The following is an 18,458-nucleotide window of genomic DNA, read 5'->3' on the forward strand; positions in this document are numbered from 1 at the left end:
TTACATTATGCAACATATTAACACCTCTATTAAATTATCATGTAAAAAATGGTGGCGGGGGGAATCACCTAAAAGGATAAATATTTTTTCAAAAAGGAGCCACCAGTTTTACTACACTAGTCCAGCAGACTCCTATATGCTTTAAACAAAGCAAAGAAGTGTTTACTGAAAACCCAACAGGAACTTATTCCCCCCACAAAATTGCATTTAAAGCCATCCTTAATTGATAACTTCGTGATTTAAATCCCTTCTTCTTTTGCAGCCCGAGACTATCGAGACTCCAGCTATGCAGTTTCTCTGCTGTGACTCACAGCTAACTGGTGGCCACATGCTGCTGGCTGGGAAGGAAGAAACCAATTCTCCTCCTTTATTTCATCTTGCTCAAATCACAGATTAAGTGGCATTGATCCCCTCTAAGTGATGTGTTCTCCACAGGAATATTAAACTGAAGGAAAAAGAAGCAGCCTGTAAAATCATAAATTGGGGAGCATCTGCTTGTCCTGGATCACTCTTCTGAGGAAGGCAAGCGTGCTTCTCCCCATTCCACATAAATACTGGACAATGGATCTAGCCTTCACCCACACTGGATGTATTAAGGAGCCCACTGTGATTTCTGGGGAACAGGAACTGAGACAAAAAAATAACAGACAGCTTTTAAAAACACATCCATATATCAGTTTTGAGAGAGTTGCAGGACCTGCTCTTTTATTCTCTCCAGGCTAACAATCTCCCTCCTAAAAGGCACCACAGAACTAAAACCAGCCTGAAACTGGTTGTTCCCTGACAAAATAAACAACAAAAGCTGCTGCAAGAAAGAGTGGGAGAAATGAAAAAAACCCAAAAAACCCCCAAAACCCCCTAAAATCTACCCATAAAGAAAGAAAAGGGAGAGCTAATCCTTCCCCTCTGCTGACATGACAGTGCTGGCACTGAGAATGTGACAGTGAACATTACATAAGGCCTGGCTCCCACTGCGATCCGAACAAAAAGAGCCAGCGTGAGTCAATGGCAGCATCTGCAGCTCCTTACACAACCTGAGCATCCATCACCTGCTGCGGGAGCCGACCGCCAGCCACGGGGACCTGTCCTGCAGCTCGGGAGGGATGTGGGAACACCCTACTGCCGGCAGGGGCAACGTTTTGTAACCCTCAGAGAAAACCTGAACTCTCCATAAGATGCCAGTGCTCCCTTCCCTACAGACTTTGTGAGGTTTTTCACCTCTGGACACAGCCAGCAGAAATGGGCAAATGTTTTTGCGTTTGTATTTATGTACATATATATAGATATGTATATAATTATTTGCCTAATGACTGATGCATTGCTTTTAAAAGCAATTTTGTTTAATTGTATTAAAGCAGAAACTGACTTCCTGTAAGTCAACTCTTTCCTTTCAAATACTCAAAATGTCCTCACCAGTGAACCACCACAGAAGAGCAGTTTGTTTTGTACTGCATAAAAGTTCAGGCTACCTGAGGTAAGAAGCATGTGATCAGCACGGCTTCCAGTAATTACTGACGTTCATCTGGATTAACACCATCACAAAATAACAAAATTTTTCTCTTACTTCACAGAATCTCCATCTGGTTTTAGCTGTCTGTCAGCTTCTATCTAAATGGCACTTGCATTACCTGCTAAAGGAAACTCTCCTTCCCTGATCACTGTTTCTTTCAAAGCAAACAGCATTTCAATATAAAAGCCACTTTTGAGTGTTTTTACATGTTTTGCCCATGCGGCTGCAGCTATAGAGAAAACAACCAAGACCTGTGTGGGGAGTAAAACCCTGAGAAAATATTTCAAATGATGGGGAAAACTCAGTAGTAGGGCACAGAGTGTCAGGATTCCAAATTATATCCAATACATTTTATATAGCAGATTAATTTGGGAAAGACTTGCCTACCTTGCATTAATGATTACCATTCTCAAATTCCAAAAGATAGGTTTGAAAAGTCAGCTCATGGGAGAGGTGTGCCAAGCTTTCTCTTTGTGAACACCCAAACTATGTCAAGATGTGAGTCAATTCCCAAGCAGGGAGGATACAGATAACTGGAAGATCCCTCTAGAGTTTAAGCTCTTGTCATACATAGGTGCCAGAGAAGAAGTTATGTAATAAATCAAGACTAAATTACATAAACAGAAGCAGTGGAACAGAGAGAAGCGAAAAGGCACGGAGCTATTCCCCTCTCAAGGAAAGATCAGTCACTGTCACTCTTTGAAGACAAGCTGTGCCTTTGGTCATTGAGATATGCTAACATTATGGCTTACCTCCTTGAAGGGTATCCCTCAGACACAGACTGGCACAGCTCATAAACAATGTTTTTAGCTTTCAGGATGAGGAAAACTGCAAGTTTTCCAAATGTTAAAAGGCCTAATTCTATCCCATTTTCTCAGTATCACGACATCTGCACGCTCTTCTCTCTTTGCCTCCCAGAGAAGTACATTTCCTTACAGGGGAATGATTCACTGCCTTCAGCTGTGTCCCTGCTCAGGAAATGAGCTTTCCCATCAGCAGCAGTCCAGGGCAGCCCACCATGCCCTGTGAGACAGATGCCAGTCACATTGCACACTGGCATCACCAGACCACAAAGTAAACACAACTCTGCTTTGGGTCATGGGTCTGCATTTCAGTACTAAGAATCACAGAGGTCTGGGAGCTTGGTTTTGATGCCTCATCCTTCTCCCTCTTCAAAACTGGACTTAAAATCTGAGGTTCAGGTTTATGTAGTTTGCAGAAAAAGGAAGAATTCCACAAGGGTTTGTTCCTCTTTATTACCTACCCCACCTCCAGGGGACGATTACACCAGGGATGAGGAAGTATTACTTATGCCACCTACAGTTTACCAAAGAAACTTGAACAAGAGCAAAAACAAGAAAGAGGAAAACCAAAAAATCTTGAAGTAGGAGGAAATGGAAATAAATAGTTTTGAACTCATGTGATATGAGGATGACAATTAGCATATGTTAGACCCAATTTTCTGCCATGCAATCAGACATTAAGCTAATTTTTATTGGATTCCAGAGTAGATTAAAAATCCATTAAAGGATTAAAAACTGTCATAAACTTCTTTCAGAGTCATTCCCTCCAAAAGTCATTCCTTCCCTGCAACACTGCAGAGTGCTGGAAAAACTTAAACATTAAGCGCCACTTTTCTGCTAGTTTTGAGAACAAAGTCAGCAAAACCTGTTGATCTTTGCCTTTCCCACTAAACAGGTCAAAATGAAACACTCACACTGATCCTTATCTATCCTGCACAAATACATCTGTTTTGATAACACTTAACATTGACACTACAGGCAGCTCACAAGGAAAGCAACTGAATGAAAGAGCCTCCTGTGGTTCTGTCCTTAATAATGGAAGCGCCACTTTCGTTGTGTTTTGCCAGTTGAAAACTTCCCAATGGTTTGGACAGACCTGAAAGGGAAAATAATGCAGCTTACTGCCTCTCCCCATAGAGCACAAATAACCCAACACACTGTTGAGGGATTCGTTTGCATATACACAAAATATCACCCCAGTGGAGATAATAAATATTATTTCACGAAAGAAACAGAGCTATGAGTCTCATGATGTGCATATTACATGTTTAGCTTATAAAATTGTGAGTATACGACTCTACATACTGGAGTTTACTTCCAAAAGAGCTTTAAAAGCAGCACAATGCAAGTTGGGCTAAGGAGATACACAAATATTAGCAGGAAGATAATATATCCTGAGGGACACCATGCCCTTTCGGTAAACGTATCCAACTGTCCTGTCCCAACTTATGCCAAACATACCAGCCAACACAAGCATATCCAGTGTTAAGCCAGGAAGGAGCAATTGAAAAGGGACATATTAACAAATTACTGTAAAATACCGTACGACAAATAAGCACCACAACAGTCATCTAGAGAAGTAGCTGCTGGCTACCAAACACAGCTCTTTTAGAGTAAAAATGTCACTACTTCCCAAGTGTATAAATTCACTTAACTTTTGTTAATGCTAGCAATGTCTTTTGCAGTACTTGTTCTTACCAAACACACAATACTGTACATTCATACCCACACAGAATCCAAAATGTTACATTTCCCAGATTCAGAAGCAGAATGACAAAGAGCACTCGGCCATGATCTTCAAACAACCCACAACCTTTTGGGTATTCTTTCTCTCAAAGTTAAGAGCAAGTCTCAGTCAAGTGCTTTCCCCAAATGACCACTTTTTCTATCAAAGCTCATTTAGTGTTTGCAAATACTGCCTGACTGGCAGCCGTGCCCAGTGAGCAAGAACAGAGGGAACAGCAGGAAAGTCAGGTCTTCTTGTGTCGTCTTGACTTGTTACAATCCCAAGTGAAGGCAACCATATGTTGTAACAAGTCAACATCCCTACACTCAGATGCTGTTATCTCCCCAAATAAAACAAGAATGGAATTTCCTGCCTCACCACTATTTTTTCTCCCCTCCTTTTCAATTATTAGTTAGATTATTGAATTATTAGTCTTGAATCATAGAACTGTTTGGGTTGGAAAAGAGCTCTAAGATCATAGAGTCCAACCATTAACCCAGCACTAACCCGTGTCTCCAGGTGCCACATTGATGCATCTTCTAAATCCCTCTAGGCTCATGAACTTCACCACTTCCCTGAACAGCCTGTTCCGATGCTTGACAACCCTTTCAACGAAGAAATCTTGCCTAACATCCAATCTAAACCTCCCTAGCACAACTTGAGACCATTTTCTCTTGTCCTGTTGCTTGTTCCTTAAGAGACCAACCCCCACCTGGCTACAACCTCCTTTCAGGGAGTTGCACAGGGCAATAAGGTCCCCCCTGAGCCTCCTTTTCTCCACGCTGAGCCCACCCTGCTCCCTCAGCTCCTCCTCATCTGACTTGTGCTCCAGACCCCTTCCCAGCTCCGTTCCCTTCTCTGGAGAAGCTCCAGCATCTCAATGTTTTTCTTGTCGTGAGGAGTCCAAAACTCAACCCAGGATTTGAGGTGCCTCGCCAGTGCCCAGCACAGGGGACAGTCACTGCCCTGGTCCTGCTGGTCACACCAGTGCTGGTACAAGCCAGGTGCCATTGACCTCCTTGGCCACCTGGGCACACCTGGGCTCACATTCAGCCACTGTTGAACAGCACCCCAGGTCCTTTCCTGCCAGGCAGCTTTTCAGACACCACTACAGCCCCAACCTGTAGTGCTGCAGGGGGTTGTTGTGCCCTTCCTGCCCTCCAGGAGATCAACACTCCTGCCCAAACTGGTGTTACCTGCAAACTTGCTGAGAGTGTTCTTGATCCTCTCATCCAGGTCATTGACAAAGATACTAAATAGGAGTGGACCCAATACCAAACTCTGGGGAACCCCACTAGTGCCCAGCTGGATGTGGCACCATTCTCCACCACTCTGGGCTTGGCCATTTTTTTTGCCCAGTCACTTAACTGAAACTGCTCATTTATTTAATTACAGGAATTCTTGATTATCATTGATTTGGGCTGAAATAAGAAATTTATGTAGTAACTACAACTCTTATTTTGATGGGAGATTTTGGGTACAGTTAATAGCATTCTTTAACAGAGAAAACTAATTACATTGCACTTCCAAAGGAGATTTACTGGCAATGCTGTAAAATCTCAATCAACTTCATTCATAGTTATCCCCTTGTTAGGAATGAAGGAGGCAAATGATAAAAGTTAAAGACTTTCTCATCACAATAAAAGGATAGATATTCACAAAGAGGTTCTACACTAGCAGAGAGGCCAAGTATCTCATTCTGTTAAAATAAGCATTTCCCTGACCAGAAGTATTGATTTAATTGAAATATAAGATCTCCTCTCTTGCTTTTTGTGAGTGCTATGGTAAGTACAGGAGGAAGGAAAAGGCACCTTTAAGCTATTTTTTTTAAGGAAGAAATTGAAAAAAAAAACAAACCCCAAACAACCCAACCAAAAACATTTTCCTACAGAGTCTGCATGACTAAGCAGATCACCCACTTCTCCAGTGTTCTCTACTCATTATCTGGGTCTTACTTCCCTCAGGCAGTTAACTATTGCCATTCTAAAATAAACAAATTCAGATCACACACCTGAACTACTCCCACATTCATTGGAGAACAGGATGTGAAGTTACAGTTGACAAAGTTAAAAATGCTGGCTAGGGTAAATCTTACTATGCATTGTCCAGAATTAAGAGCTCCCCCCCACCAAAAAAAAAAAAAACAGCTTCCCCAGGAAATTCTTCTCCAGAGATAACAGGACCACATCCCAAGACTGAGGGAAAAATCAGAAAAAAAAAATCTCTTCTGGGATAACAGCTTTTCTCCAAATACCTGATCTCAAAAGCACTTTTTCAATTCCAAATCTTCTCTATTCCATGCAACAGGTCACCTCGACACCCAGTTTTCAAGGCAACTGTTGCTCCCTATTTAGAGCCTGTGTTACGCTTTGTATACTAAGAACAAAAAGGCACTGGTCTTGTGAGGTTTATTTCTTGGTCCCATTTCCTCAATTCCTTGACACCTACGGACAAGGAACTTAAAATCCAACTGATGTCACCCCTCCTACAACAACTCCTCGATTTAAGAAAATATTCTTTTTTCCTGCTATCTCCTCCACCCCAACGTCCCCTATAAAAACAAGCTGGTTTTTCTTACTTCCTATGCCCGGAAGTTTGTGTTTGGCTGCTGAGGTGCATTCCATAACCCTGGCTTTTTTTTTAAGGAATATACAGCTCTTGCACTACTTTGGGAAAGGAGAAGCCACAGCCAGATGCCTTTTCACACAAGTGTTAAGTGGCAATGCTGCAAGAGTAATCGAGCCTCTGGACAGTTACATTACACTGGGAATGTTGTTCCTTTTGCTTCCGTCGGTGAGTGATGCAAATAATAAATGCAAAGACTGAATAAAAGAGTGCACTAAACAGAAGATGGCAACCAAACCCTGATGCTAAACCCACCAATTAGAGAGACAGAGACGTGCCTTGACACTGACAGACAGTTTTCAGATTTCAGAGGCACCACAACGGTAATCACCATTCGGCCTTGATTAAGTTACCCATTTTCCCTCTTGCTGACTGCAGCCTCCCAGGCCTCGGACACATTTTCTGCAGCAGCTGCTCTTTTCCCAACTCACACACTGCTCCCACACCGTGCCAGCACAACCCTCTGCATGGCTGGACAGCAAACTGATTCAGCTGAAAACCTACCTGGAAGCAAAATTCAGTTCCTAAATGTGATTTACCACAAAGCTGCATGAACAGCTGTGTGGGCACAAAGGGAAAAACCAGTGAGAGGGTGAAAACATGCAGCCCTGGGTATGGGCTCACCAAGCTGGAGTCACTGTCACCAAGGCCATGCTCTAAGCAGCCAGATACTTACTGCTCCAGTGCAGGGGCCAGACAGCATTTCTATTTGAGAAAATGAGATGGTCCTCGTAACAAAGCTTCCTTGCCTTCAACGCTCCAGCCCAAAGGATGATGCATGTAGCCAAGGCGAGATAATTTTCTCAACTGTTTCTTTCTTTGAATAGTCATGGCATCACTGTGTGGTTTATGTAAACTGTTTCTGAACTTCATTTTGCTGGACTTTTTCAACTGAAAAAAACAATGCAACTGCCACTCAAAGGGCAGAAGTATCGTAATTTATATCATGCAATCAGACACCCTTGCTGTGCATCTCTCTCTCCCCACAGCAAATACTTTTAAACTGCCCAGAGCTCAAAGCAAAATACACCTCCTCATGTAAGTCCTTAGCATGTAACATCTTTAGCGAGAGCCTCTGTGAACAGGTCCTTGCAATTACACACAGGCACTAGAAAAGGCAGGATAAGGCTCTGTTTTAGGGAACAGGAAGATAAGCTGTCCCGACCCTGAGAAACTGCTAACCAGCACTGACAGAATCTTCTCTGGGTCAGGGCATGTTGCCTTCTAAACGCACTCAGAGGGACTTGTTAAAAGAACACCTTTATGGGGTGACAAAGGGAAGTGATGCAATCTGTACCATGAGAACAAATGGGTAATTTCTTTAACCTCATGAGGAGGAATTTACTTTGGCCATGATGACCTTGCCTGAGATCAAGGGCTGATTTTTAGTACTTGAATAAGAGAATCACTTTCTTTAGTTCTCTGCCTTTCTTTGTTTTCGTGTTGTATCTTATTATGTCTGGGATAAGTAGATATTCCTGGGCTGTATTCCTGAACACAGACCTTTCCCCAAGAGCCACTGTGGGGCTTTGGCTATAAATACATACCGGTGTATGTAGCCTCTCATGCACATCCCGTGTTTGCCTTGTGTTCGTTTCACTCAACACTTGAACTTCACCCAAACTGCTCAAGGAGGCATAAACACCCTTGGCACAAGGTCCTAAAAGTCCTCTCTCATCCTTTCTTCTCACAAGAATGAAACTGCCACTCCACAGACCACTGCTCTTGGTCTCGATTTTCTGACCCAGGCCACAGGTAAATTTTTCACATTTTATAACTCATACTAAATAATGTCACAGCCAAGCAAAGATATAAGTGAGAAGAGACAGGTCCCCTCAGCAACCATGACAAAGATACCTGTCTGGTATAGGATATAGGAGGAGCTCCAGCACATTAAGATTAAACAAAATAGAAAAAACTGAAATCCTTATCTCCCAAGTTCTACCATCTCCTCCAATCCCCAGAATCTTATACAGACTCCCAGACAATTAACTCTCTTCACCTTCAATCTTCCCTGCCATAAAGCAACTGCAAAGAGAAGCCAGCAGATCACTGGGGAGGAGGGGGGGAAGGCAAAGAAACTGTTCACTTATAACCACTTCTGTCTCTCGTCACTGCCTTCTCTTTGTCAGCAAAATGGGTCAGACCAGATAACAGAAAGGAGAGCAAGAGATGCAGAGGAGACACACCCCCTCCAAGCTGCAAGAAAATTCAAAGATAAACAACTTCCCTCAACAGAAGTATTTACCTCTAAGTCTTCCTGTACAGGTCAGCGCAGGAGTGCAAAAAAAGAAAACAAGACTTTGCTGAAATAACAAAGTAAGTATTAGAGGAGAAAAGGTAACACTTGGCTGGAAAACGCTCCAAGGAGGTAACTTCTTTCAGCAAGACAACCTCTTTCAGTGATAAAAGAAGTCACTTGTTATAGTGCTGACCCTTCCCCAAAACCAGAGATCCTGAACAGACAGCTTACATGTGATGCTTGCTGGAAACACCCTTTCTGCACAAGGGCTGTCAGTGTAGGTGCTCATTCCCTGCCAAAGTCGAGGGGTGCGTGGGGAAAGGCCATCCAGGACAATCTGCCAGGAGCAGATCATCCAGCTCCTGCATTTCCCACAGCCCTTCCTCCAACACATGACTGGGCACGTACCCATCCTGTGATGGGGAAAAGATCAGGATGTCTGGAAAGGTGCCTACCACGCACAAGCTGCTGTCACAGCCAGACTAGTTCCCATTGTACTTCCAGAAGGGCTTAGGAAAACATCCCGAACCAATTGTGCACTGAGAACCTACAGACAACCAATAATCTCCCTAATGGCCAAGGCAGGAGAGGACCCACAGGTTTTTCCTCTCTACATCCTTCACTGCTTTGGCAGACAGAACACAACAGAAACCATTCCTCTGGTGGACAAGGGACACACTGATTTCATACTGGCAGAGGCACACAAGACACAACATCTTTTTGCATTCACACTCAGAGCTACCTCTGCCAGCAAGAGCACATGCAATTTCTTCCCCCAATGAAAAAGCAATTTCTACAGAATGTAAAAACTACTCACTACTGGAGTAAACTTCTTAAGAGCACATTATCAGATTTTTTTGAGAAAAAACACTGCGGAAGATATTTCAACCTGTTCAGGAAATGAAATAGCCATCCCTGTCCTTCCCCATACAGACCCTTCCTCTCCCCATCAACAGAAGTCACAGTGCTTCCCAAATAAAGAGATCACAAATATTTGATTTCATTTAAGTACATGGTCCATACAAGCACATTTATTCCCTCGAGAGAAAATGTACACTTAATAGATTTAAAGGAGTGCTATAAGAGGACAACTACCACCACCAGACCCTTTGACTGACTCTAGCACGGGCAGGAAAAGTCTGAACATGACTGGGTGAGACCTCTTTGGCAAGTGCCAATGCCTCTGCACTTGTATGGTAGTAGGTACACTTGTACATTTACAGTGCATTTCCTCACCCATATCTTTCAAATTAAACTTCTCCTGACTTGATGACTTCGAGAGATGGAGACATCCTAATTTTCCTTAATACTTACAAGCATCTTCCTAATGTCTTCAGTGGTTGATCACATTCACTGTTAACAATCTGTGCCTTTTTCCTAATTTGAAATAATCTTTTTAACTTCCAGGCACTGGCTGCTATTGTATCTTTTCCCACTAAATTAAAGAGCCCTTTGGTACACAGCCCATTCTGCCCAAAGAAAATTGAGAAACTTTTAAATACCTTGCAATAAGCTAACCCGATTGAGCAGTTCAAGAAAAAGTTTTATAATGAGCACTTTAATCACTTAAATAACATTGAACACTACATCTTTCTTGCCTTTGAACATCTCTTTAAAAACACCAACATTAAACCTTGTCAAAATACTCTGCAACTGATTTCACCTCTCTGCCTTTATTCAGTATTTCCTGTTATTATGAATGTACATTAGTATTTTAAAAATTAATTCGCTTATTTTAAGCTCTGAGGACTCACATACTGCCATATATCTGCTCTGCTCCTGCCATCCTTTCCAAGGTCACTGGTTTCTGGAAGCACAATTCTGTATTCTAAACCTACAGCCTCCAGTCTTTCCCATAACATGCATAACGTGCTCCAGCTCTATAAAAACATTTGGCCATATTAAACCCAGTTACCCAAACAATTCAGAGGACACTGTACAGCTGCTGCTCCTTCTTCATGCATCACCACTCAGGCACAACCTTTACATAATCCACAAATTTGAACAGCTCTAATTTCATGTTTTCTTCCAGGCCACTGACAAAAATACTACAAAGCTCTGGACCTACTATAAATCCCTGAAAAAATCCTCCATTCATATTCTATTTTCCACATCTACTGTTTTTAATCCAGGTGTTGACTCACAGATCATACATGAAACTGTATCTGCTGAACAAGAGTCGCTTTTCAACAACACCCTCATTGACTGAAGCAGTCATGGGAATACAATTACCACACAAATCCCATTTGTAAGTATGTGTTTGATACAAGAGATTTAATTAGAATTTTTTGATCTTCCAGAGCACTGCTACTCCCCAGCCACGTAACAGAGTCTCTTTTGCTTCACTAATTTTGAGTAAATCCCACCAGCAGCCCTCCTCAATCAATTCCTTTTTGAGCAACATTCCATTTCCCACATTGACTCAGCAGGCAGTGTGAGCACCTGTGCTCCACTATCCACTTCCAGGCTTTGACAGGTCCACAGATTTTGTTTGGTTGGGGGTTTGGTTGGTTGTTGTAGCAACAAACAGCTAGAGCAATTCACATAAGATTGATACACTTTAACAACCTATTTATTCTGGATTCAACTACTCCAAATATAATAAAGCACACTTCATTGACGCTGATGTTCTGGGTGAGACTTGAGAAACTAGAGAAAATCTTTGGTGAATTATCATGTCTCTAAAATGTCGTTTCCACAGTTCTGTTGGGCTAGAAAAGTTTTCTTCACAAGAATTTTAGATTAAAAACTTTCATTGTGAAGAGAAGAAAGTACAAGTCAAAATAATGTTACTTCCACTGTGTTTCAATTACTTCCCATCCTATGCTTGCCCTACAAACGCTTTATACCTGACCAGCCACGTTCTGCACTTTCCGTTGGTCAATTTTGCCTTTGTATAGCTCCACTTCTTTGTTAATTAGATCAAGCTGGCTTGCCACAGAGAACACCAGAGTAAAGTTTTCTGCCAAATCACTAGAAAACCTCTTTAATTATTTTTATAAGTTTAGTGCCTCTCTTATATAAAGGCATGTTGTTTTGCACTTGACTCGACCAAAGTCCTCCTGGTTCAGTGTCAGTTTCAATGTATTTGTAACCCAAGAAAGCATGTGCACACGTTGAGTTTTTCCACCTCTGGTTTTCTACTTATATGCCATCAGAGGTCCACGAGCATAGAAACTGTTACAGTAGCAGAAATTTTGTTAATACACTTAATTCTTACCTAGCTCCTACCAGTACCACTGTGTGTGCATGTGTGGAGGAGGAGGAGGAGGAAAGAGTAACTCAAGTCATATCAGCAAGAAACTGGTTCATCTCAACTCTCCTCTTTCAAATAGGTGTCCAAGAAGCAAATGGTAACTGCACTTTGCAGCTCAGAAATTCCTCTCAGGATTTAGGGCAGTAGTAGAGGGCACTGTTTGCATGGTTTGAATGCTGTACTCTGTGTTTATACTACAAGCCACACTGATTGCATCTAACAGATTTCTTCAGCCTGGTTTTGAAGCAACTGACTAACAATCTTCCCCTAAAGATTTCTGCATCTTTGAATGAGATCTTCAGTCACAAAGTTATTCAGCACTTTTCCCCAGCACAGGATCAATACTTCCTCCAGACAAGAGCATAGCAGCCTTTACATCTTTTCCGATGCTTGAATAACTGACTGTCACTAATACCAAACTTGGATCATTCTTCCTTTCTTTGTTTGTGCATTTCAACTTGTGGATACACTCTCAGAACAGCAGCTTTGGGACAAGCTGAGGGGCCACCCCAGAGGGCTTCAAATCACTGCTCCTACTTGCAGGTTTTAGAGCATGCTGAAAATGCTGCTATTAGGTCTGAGTGGTGTAACATTTCAAGTGAGTCACAGATACCTTTGAAATGCCACAAGATTTTTGGAGGTGTCAGACTGACCCCAAATCCAGCATTACCACTGAGTAAGAACAAGATTTCAATTACAGCTGCTCTGAGATTGCAATAGCCCTGAATCAGCCTTGCTCACAGGACTGCACAGAAATTCTGCTATTCCACATCAGGCATAAATTGAGTCAATGGTACATCTGACCTTTAAGAATTTCTGAAAGCTTATTTTCTATACCTTGAGATATTTTTCAAAGTAACAAATCTTATTGATATTTTTATGCAGTTTTATACCTACATGAATGAAAGCAATATATACTTTTTCACCTTTTTTTTTTCCCCTCAAAACTTGTTTCAACTTCAGATATACCAATTTTGTCTGCAAACGTGCAGTTGGCATTTGCTGGTTATCACATACAAAATACTGATCAATAACTTAGTATTGTTTAGAATTACATGCCACTAGCAAGCTGGTTTAAAAAAGGATGACTTAAAATAAACCAAATAACACCATCATATTCTCAGAAACTCAACCAGCTTCTAAAGGCGCCTGTTCAACAAATTTTACCTTCTCATGGCTACCTGTAATTCCGCCTTCTTTCTTCTCCCAGTCTATAATGACACTTGATTTCATCAGCTAATTCTGTCCCCTTCTCAAACAACAAATGGTTATTATTTTACCATTCCCCTTCAATACTGTTTCTTAGTAAGCATAAAGCCCTAAAAATTAAATGTGAGGTTTCTAAAAGTTAACAAGAAATGAAATTTTCATTCATTGTTTCAAATTACCTAAATATCAGATTCTACACAAGTCTTCTTTTGTGCAGGTGAAAGTACTTAATAAGCACTGATTTGGGGAGCAAGGGAAATGCCAGCTCTCTATAAATTCTTTTATTTTTACATAGCTAAAATGTTGCTTAAACACAACAAATTTCTGTCTTGAGATGAGCATTCTCTGAAACAAGTTCAGCTGTAATCAACTCAACAATCAGGTAAATATAATGCAGAAATTATTTTGGGTAAGCAGAAAACATGTCTCAAAACGATATCTGTACCAAGGATCTAGGAACAGCAAGCAGTACTTAACCTCTGCAGGACTAAGTTCTCAATAATTAGGTTTAAAATAAGAGACTTTGTTAGCAGAGAATATTTATCCCACAGGGTATTGTCTCCCAAAAACTTCTAAACCCCTGATGGAAACAAGTTCAAAGAAATTGCAGGAACATTGTTGCATGGCAACTAACAGCATTCTCAAAAACATTGTACCCTACTGTTTCATTCAACTCACACCCATAAACAACCACATTTGAAAGCACACTTTCTACATTGTTACATTCTGGGTTTGATCAAAGCAGATTCAACTCAATCTCCAGGGAAAAGTCTGCCACTCCCTTCCTAGCACAGTAACTTAATACATCTCAAAGAAGCGTTTGAAACAACAAAATTTTGAGAAACAAAGTGAAGGCAATCCAACAGGCAGACCTGTCTGCTGGGAAACACAACCAGTGAGGGTGTGACAGCAGAAGAGTTTGGAAAGGCCAGGGAGCCCAGAGTCACACTAGTGACAACTGGAATATGTGGGAAATGATGGAAAAACTACTGTTCAGTGCTGCAGGTGATGTGATCTGACACGTGTGTGTACCTACACATGTATATGTGTGCATATGAATGAGGCTCTTTGCAGAGCTGTGTGGCAGGAGGGTGAAAGACATTGGTGGTGAGCATGTGTGTACAAATACACCCCTGCACTCAGAAACACAGCACATGGCGACAGCACTGGGCTGTACCAGCAGCAGCACAGCCACCCTGGTCCAGGGAAACCGTGGCTCCCTGGCACTCGGCACTTTTCAGAGCCACTGGAAACACCACGGGCAGTTTTGGGCATCCCCAGTACTTGACAGGCACTGATAAAGCAGAGTGGGTTCAGTGGAGGGCTACCGAGGTGCTCAGAGGGGCACAGCTGTGTGAAGAGAGGCTGTGGGAGATGGGGAGGTCCAGATTGGAGAAGAAAAGGCTTTGGGGAGGTGACAGCAGATCTCCTGGACCTACACAGAGGTCTGTGCACAGAGGCACAAAGCAGGACATCAGACACAAACTGCAATGGTGCAGGTGTGACCCGACCTAGAGAAAAGGTCCTTTCTGGTGAGGACAACCAAGCACTGGAACAAGGACACAGCGACTGACAAACCTTTGTCTTTGGAGGGCTTAAGACCTGAATGAACAAAGTCCTTGTCTGACCTTGGTGTAGATCCCACTTTGAGCAGCAGGTTGGACTAGATACCTCCTGAGGCCCTTTCCATTCTGAATTATTCCACAATGTCAACTTGGATCCCAGAGAAAACCACAATGTCCTGTTACAATTTTCTATGCCAGGTTATACCTTTCAAATCTTCACTAAAATGCAACCACTATTGAGAGGAGACAAAACCCATGCTGTTTGGTTCATCTCCTCACAAGAGCACAGGATGTTCCCACCCAGGATCTGCAATAGTCTTGAGTATCAAATCAGAAATTCCAAGAGATTTGAGAGGTGCAGAAGTTCCCAATTACCTGAGCGCAGTACGAGTGGAACACAGTGCCTAAACATTCAGAGCTTTTTTGGGAGAAGGTGGTGTTTACTCTGAGGCAGTGTCAACCCAGAAAACGTCACACATCCACAACAGCTCTTCCTTAAAGTAGCAACTGTATATTTCTTGAAAAGCTCATGTTCAGCACCTACCCTCAAGGAACAACCCCTATATTCTGATGCTGTAAGGTCACACAGTAAGAAGCTGCGTTGTTCTCTCTGTATATTCAGGGTGTACAGCTCCACACCTGGGAAAAGAAGCCTCGCTTAGCAAACCAAGGCCATGCCAGCTCCCACCAGGAGCACCTGCAGTGGTCTAAGCAGACTGTTTTGTTTTTCTTCTTCTGCTGGGTGCTGCTGCCCCTAGAGCAGAGCTACTTAAACAAAGGCTGTTTATTCTAAATTAATTGATTCTGCATTGAAGCACACAGAGACCACTCACAAGGCCCATTATTCCAAGTCAGGGAGGGGAGCTACCACCTTCAACCAGGCAGCAGAACATCTTGAACCAACACAGAAGTTTCTGCAGTGATTTCCTATAGGCTCAGTGATTACTCACCAAGCATGATGTTTGCATAACCATACAAAGGACAACCAACGTTAACAAAGTTATAAAGACAAGCAAACGTAACCATCTTATTAACATTAAAAAAAAAAAAAAGGAAAAAAGAACATTTATCTCCTTTTACTGTTTGGGTTTGTTGGTTTGGGTTTTTTTTAACCAAAATTCCCCCACCTGCACATAGACTGGAGGGTTGTAGTAATAACTTTTTAAAGCACCAGTTCTGCAGCAATCGACAAAGAGACAGGAGGGGATTTCAATGGAGTTTAAGAGGCTCTACGAAACGTGAGCACCAAACCATCCAGTCACCCACTAACTATTCCTCATAGAAAGCAACTTAAAAAGCCGCGAGACAGGATCAGGAGAGGAGAGGTAACAGGATCAACAGCACCAGCTCAGCACACCGAGCCTTCCCCATCCAAAGCTCACCAACAAGTCTCACACAGACATTAAATTATGACTTTGCATGTCTGTTTACCAGTCCCATAGACCATGTTTACCAGTACCACAGATCATTGCTGCTCGGCCACAGCGGAGTGTGACAGCCGCTGGGCCCGGGCACGGCCGGGCTCCGCCAGGCCCTTCCGTCTCAGCACCGCGCTGCCAGCACGGGCGGACCCCCGGGAGCCACGGCACCCCACTGGGGACACGCGCACCCCCCGGCGCCCCCACAAGCAGAACCTCGCTCCGGCCCCGAAGCTCGGCCAGGCCAGCCCCGGGCCGGCCGCCCCGCTCCCGGTGGCGGGTGCAGTCCCAGCCCCGGGCCCAGCCCCGCAGCCCCCGGCTCCTCGCCCCGCACCGGGACCCGCCCCCCGGGCGGCCCGGCAGCACCGCCCCTCCGCCCTCCCACCCCCGCAACGCTCCCGGCCCCTCGGACCGCGGGGGCCGCTCCCCCGCCGCCCCCACTCGGCGCCCACCGCGGGCCGGGCGAGCGCCCCGCGCCGCTCCGCGCACACCCCCGGCGGGGCGGGCGGGCCTCCACCGGCGCGCCCCTGCCCGGCCCGCTCCCATTGTGGCGGCGGCCCCGCAGCGCTGCGCTCTCACCTGGGCGGCGGGCGGGGGCTGCGGCCCGGCGGCCCCGGGAGCTACGGCCGCCCCGGGAGCTCCGGGAGCTGCGGCCGCCCCGCCGCCTCCTCCCGCCTCCGCCGCTCCTCGGGCTCCGCCGCCGCTCGGGGCCGCCCCCCGTCGCAGCGCCCGCCTCGTCCCCCGGGCAGCAACAGGCGCCTCCGCCGCGAAGGTTCCGCAGGGCGCAGAAAGGTTCCCCCCGGCCCCGCGGGGCGCCGCGGCCCGAGGGGTCCCGGGGCTGGAGCGGGATGAGGCGGGATGCGGGGCCCGGCCTGCTTCTGCCCGTGCCATCGGCTGTGAGGAGAGCGACTGCGAGGGGCAACCTCCCACTGCCCGCGGAAAGCTGCTAATTAGCCACAGGGACCCGTGGTCATTAAGGCTGAGTAGCCTCGGGGGCCTCTCTTCCAGCCGCCCTCAAGGCAGGGACAATAAGAAGCTTAGCTCTGGGCCTTGTCCCATCAGGTTAAATCCCTCCACATGCATAAAAATCCATCAGGCTCTGAGCCCCTGCTCTAGCGCTGGGCTCTTCACACTTTTTTCTCGTACCCAGTGACACAGGACCTGTTTATGTTCACGACTGCTGTTCCCTGTTCTCCTGCCACGAACCTGGCTCTGCTGCCTCCGTACCCTGCCCACAGGGACCGGGCAACCATCACTGAGTCCACCGAAACTCTTCTCCAGCTCGACATTTCAACTTCCCTCAGGCTGTTAAACTCCAACCTTTCTGCAGCCTCCCCAGGGTTCTTTAAAATTCAAGATCTCACAAACCAGGGGTATCCAGAAGTGCAGGCATCATTTCAGATGAGAGTGCTGAGAAAAAAGTGAGCTCATTGCTCACCTCCACGAGCTGGCCGTAGTCCCACAGGCACAGAGTCCACCATGTCCATCGCCTCTGTCACTACCAGGACACTCTGCTGACACCACACCGAGATGTGCAGCCTCACAGCAGCCCAAGTTCCATGTTTTCATCTGTAACTGGGAAGAAAAAGAGCAAGGCCAGCAAAGAAAGTGCCTACCTGGTTCCCCAGGCTGGTACTCAAATATCCAGAGCAAGAAAAATACAAGTGGGAGACTGGTGTCAGGTCTGGATATGTACTAGAAGCCTGAGCATCATCAGTGCAACTCAACTGTGAGTATTTCAGCGGCCTCCTGGGTTTCAGGGAAGCCAGAGTTGATCCAAAATTAAAAGGCCATAGTACCACAGAGCCACCTCACAAACAGTGTGCCCCAGGGGTCTTGGCAAAGGCATGAGGGACCATAGTAAGCTTTTACCCTCCTCCCCTAGACACATCCAAATCCTCTAGAGGACCTTCTACTGTTAAACCTGATGTGAAAGTCCAGATTTTCCTTCCCTGCCTCATCCTGTCACACAGGGGAGACCTTCAGAGAGAGGGATGGTGGGAGAGGCCTCAAAAGCAATGGAACAAATCTGAGTTAAAGCAGGCAGAACACCCCCAGCAGAGCAGCGAGGAGTCCTTATGGGCTCTTATACTGTATGACAACA

At 44.8% G+C, this 18,458-nt stretch overlaps 1 protein-coding gene across 2 annotated transcripts in view; it reads right to left on the reverse strand.

Moving 5' to 3' along the window:
- Positions 1-17,023, reverse strand: part of RAD54L2 (RAD54 like 2) — a 68,345-nt gene extending 51,322 nt beyond the window's left edge. The window contains exon 1 of one of the 2 annotated variants that reach the window (XM_039558640.1): positions 16,934-17,022. The gene's annotated coding sequence lies outside the window, so the exon portion shown is untranslated. Of the gene's footprint in view, positions 1-16,933 lie in introns of both variants that reach the window. The other variant, XM_039558638.1, reaches the window with a different exon arrangement.
- Between the last annotated feature and the right edge of the window lie 1,435 nt (positions 17,024-18,458).

This window comes from Corvus cornix, chromosome 12 (assembly GCF_000738735.6).
Source record: "Corvus cornix cornix isolate S_Up_H32 chromosome 12, ASM73873v5, whole genome shotgun sequence".
NCBI classification, from domain to species: Eukaryota; Metazoa; Chordata; class Aves; order Passeriformes; family Corvidae; genus Corvus; species Corvus cornix.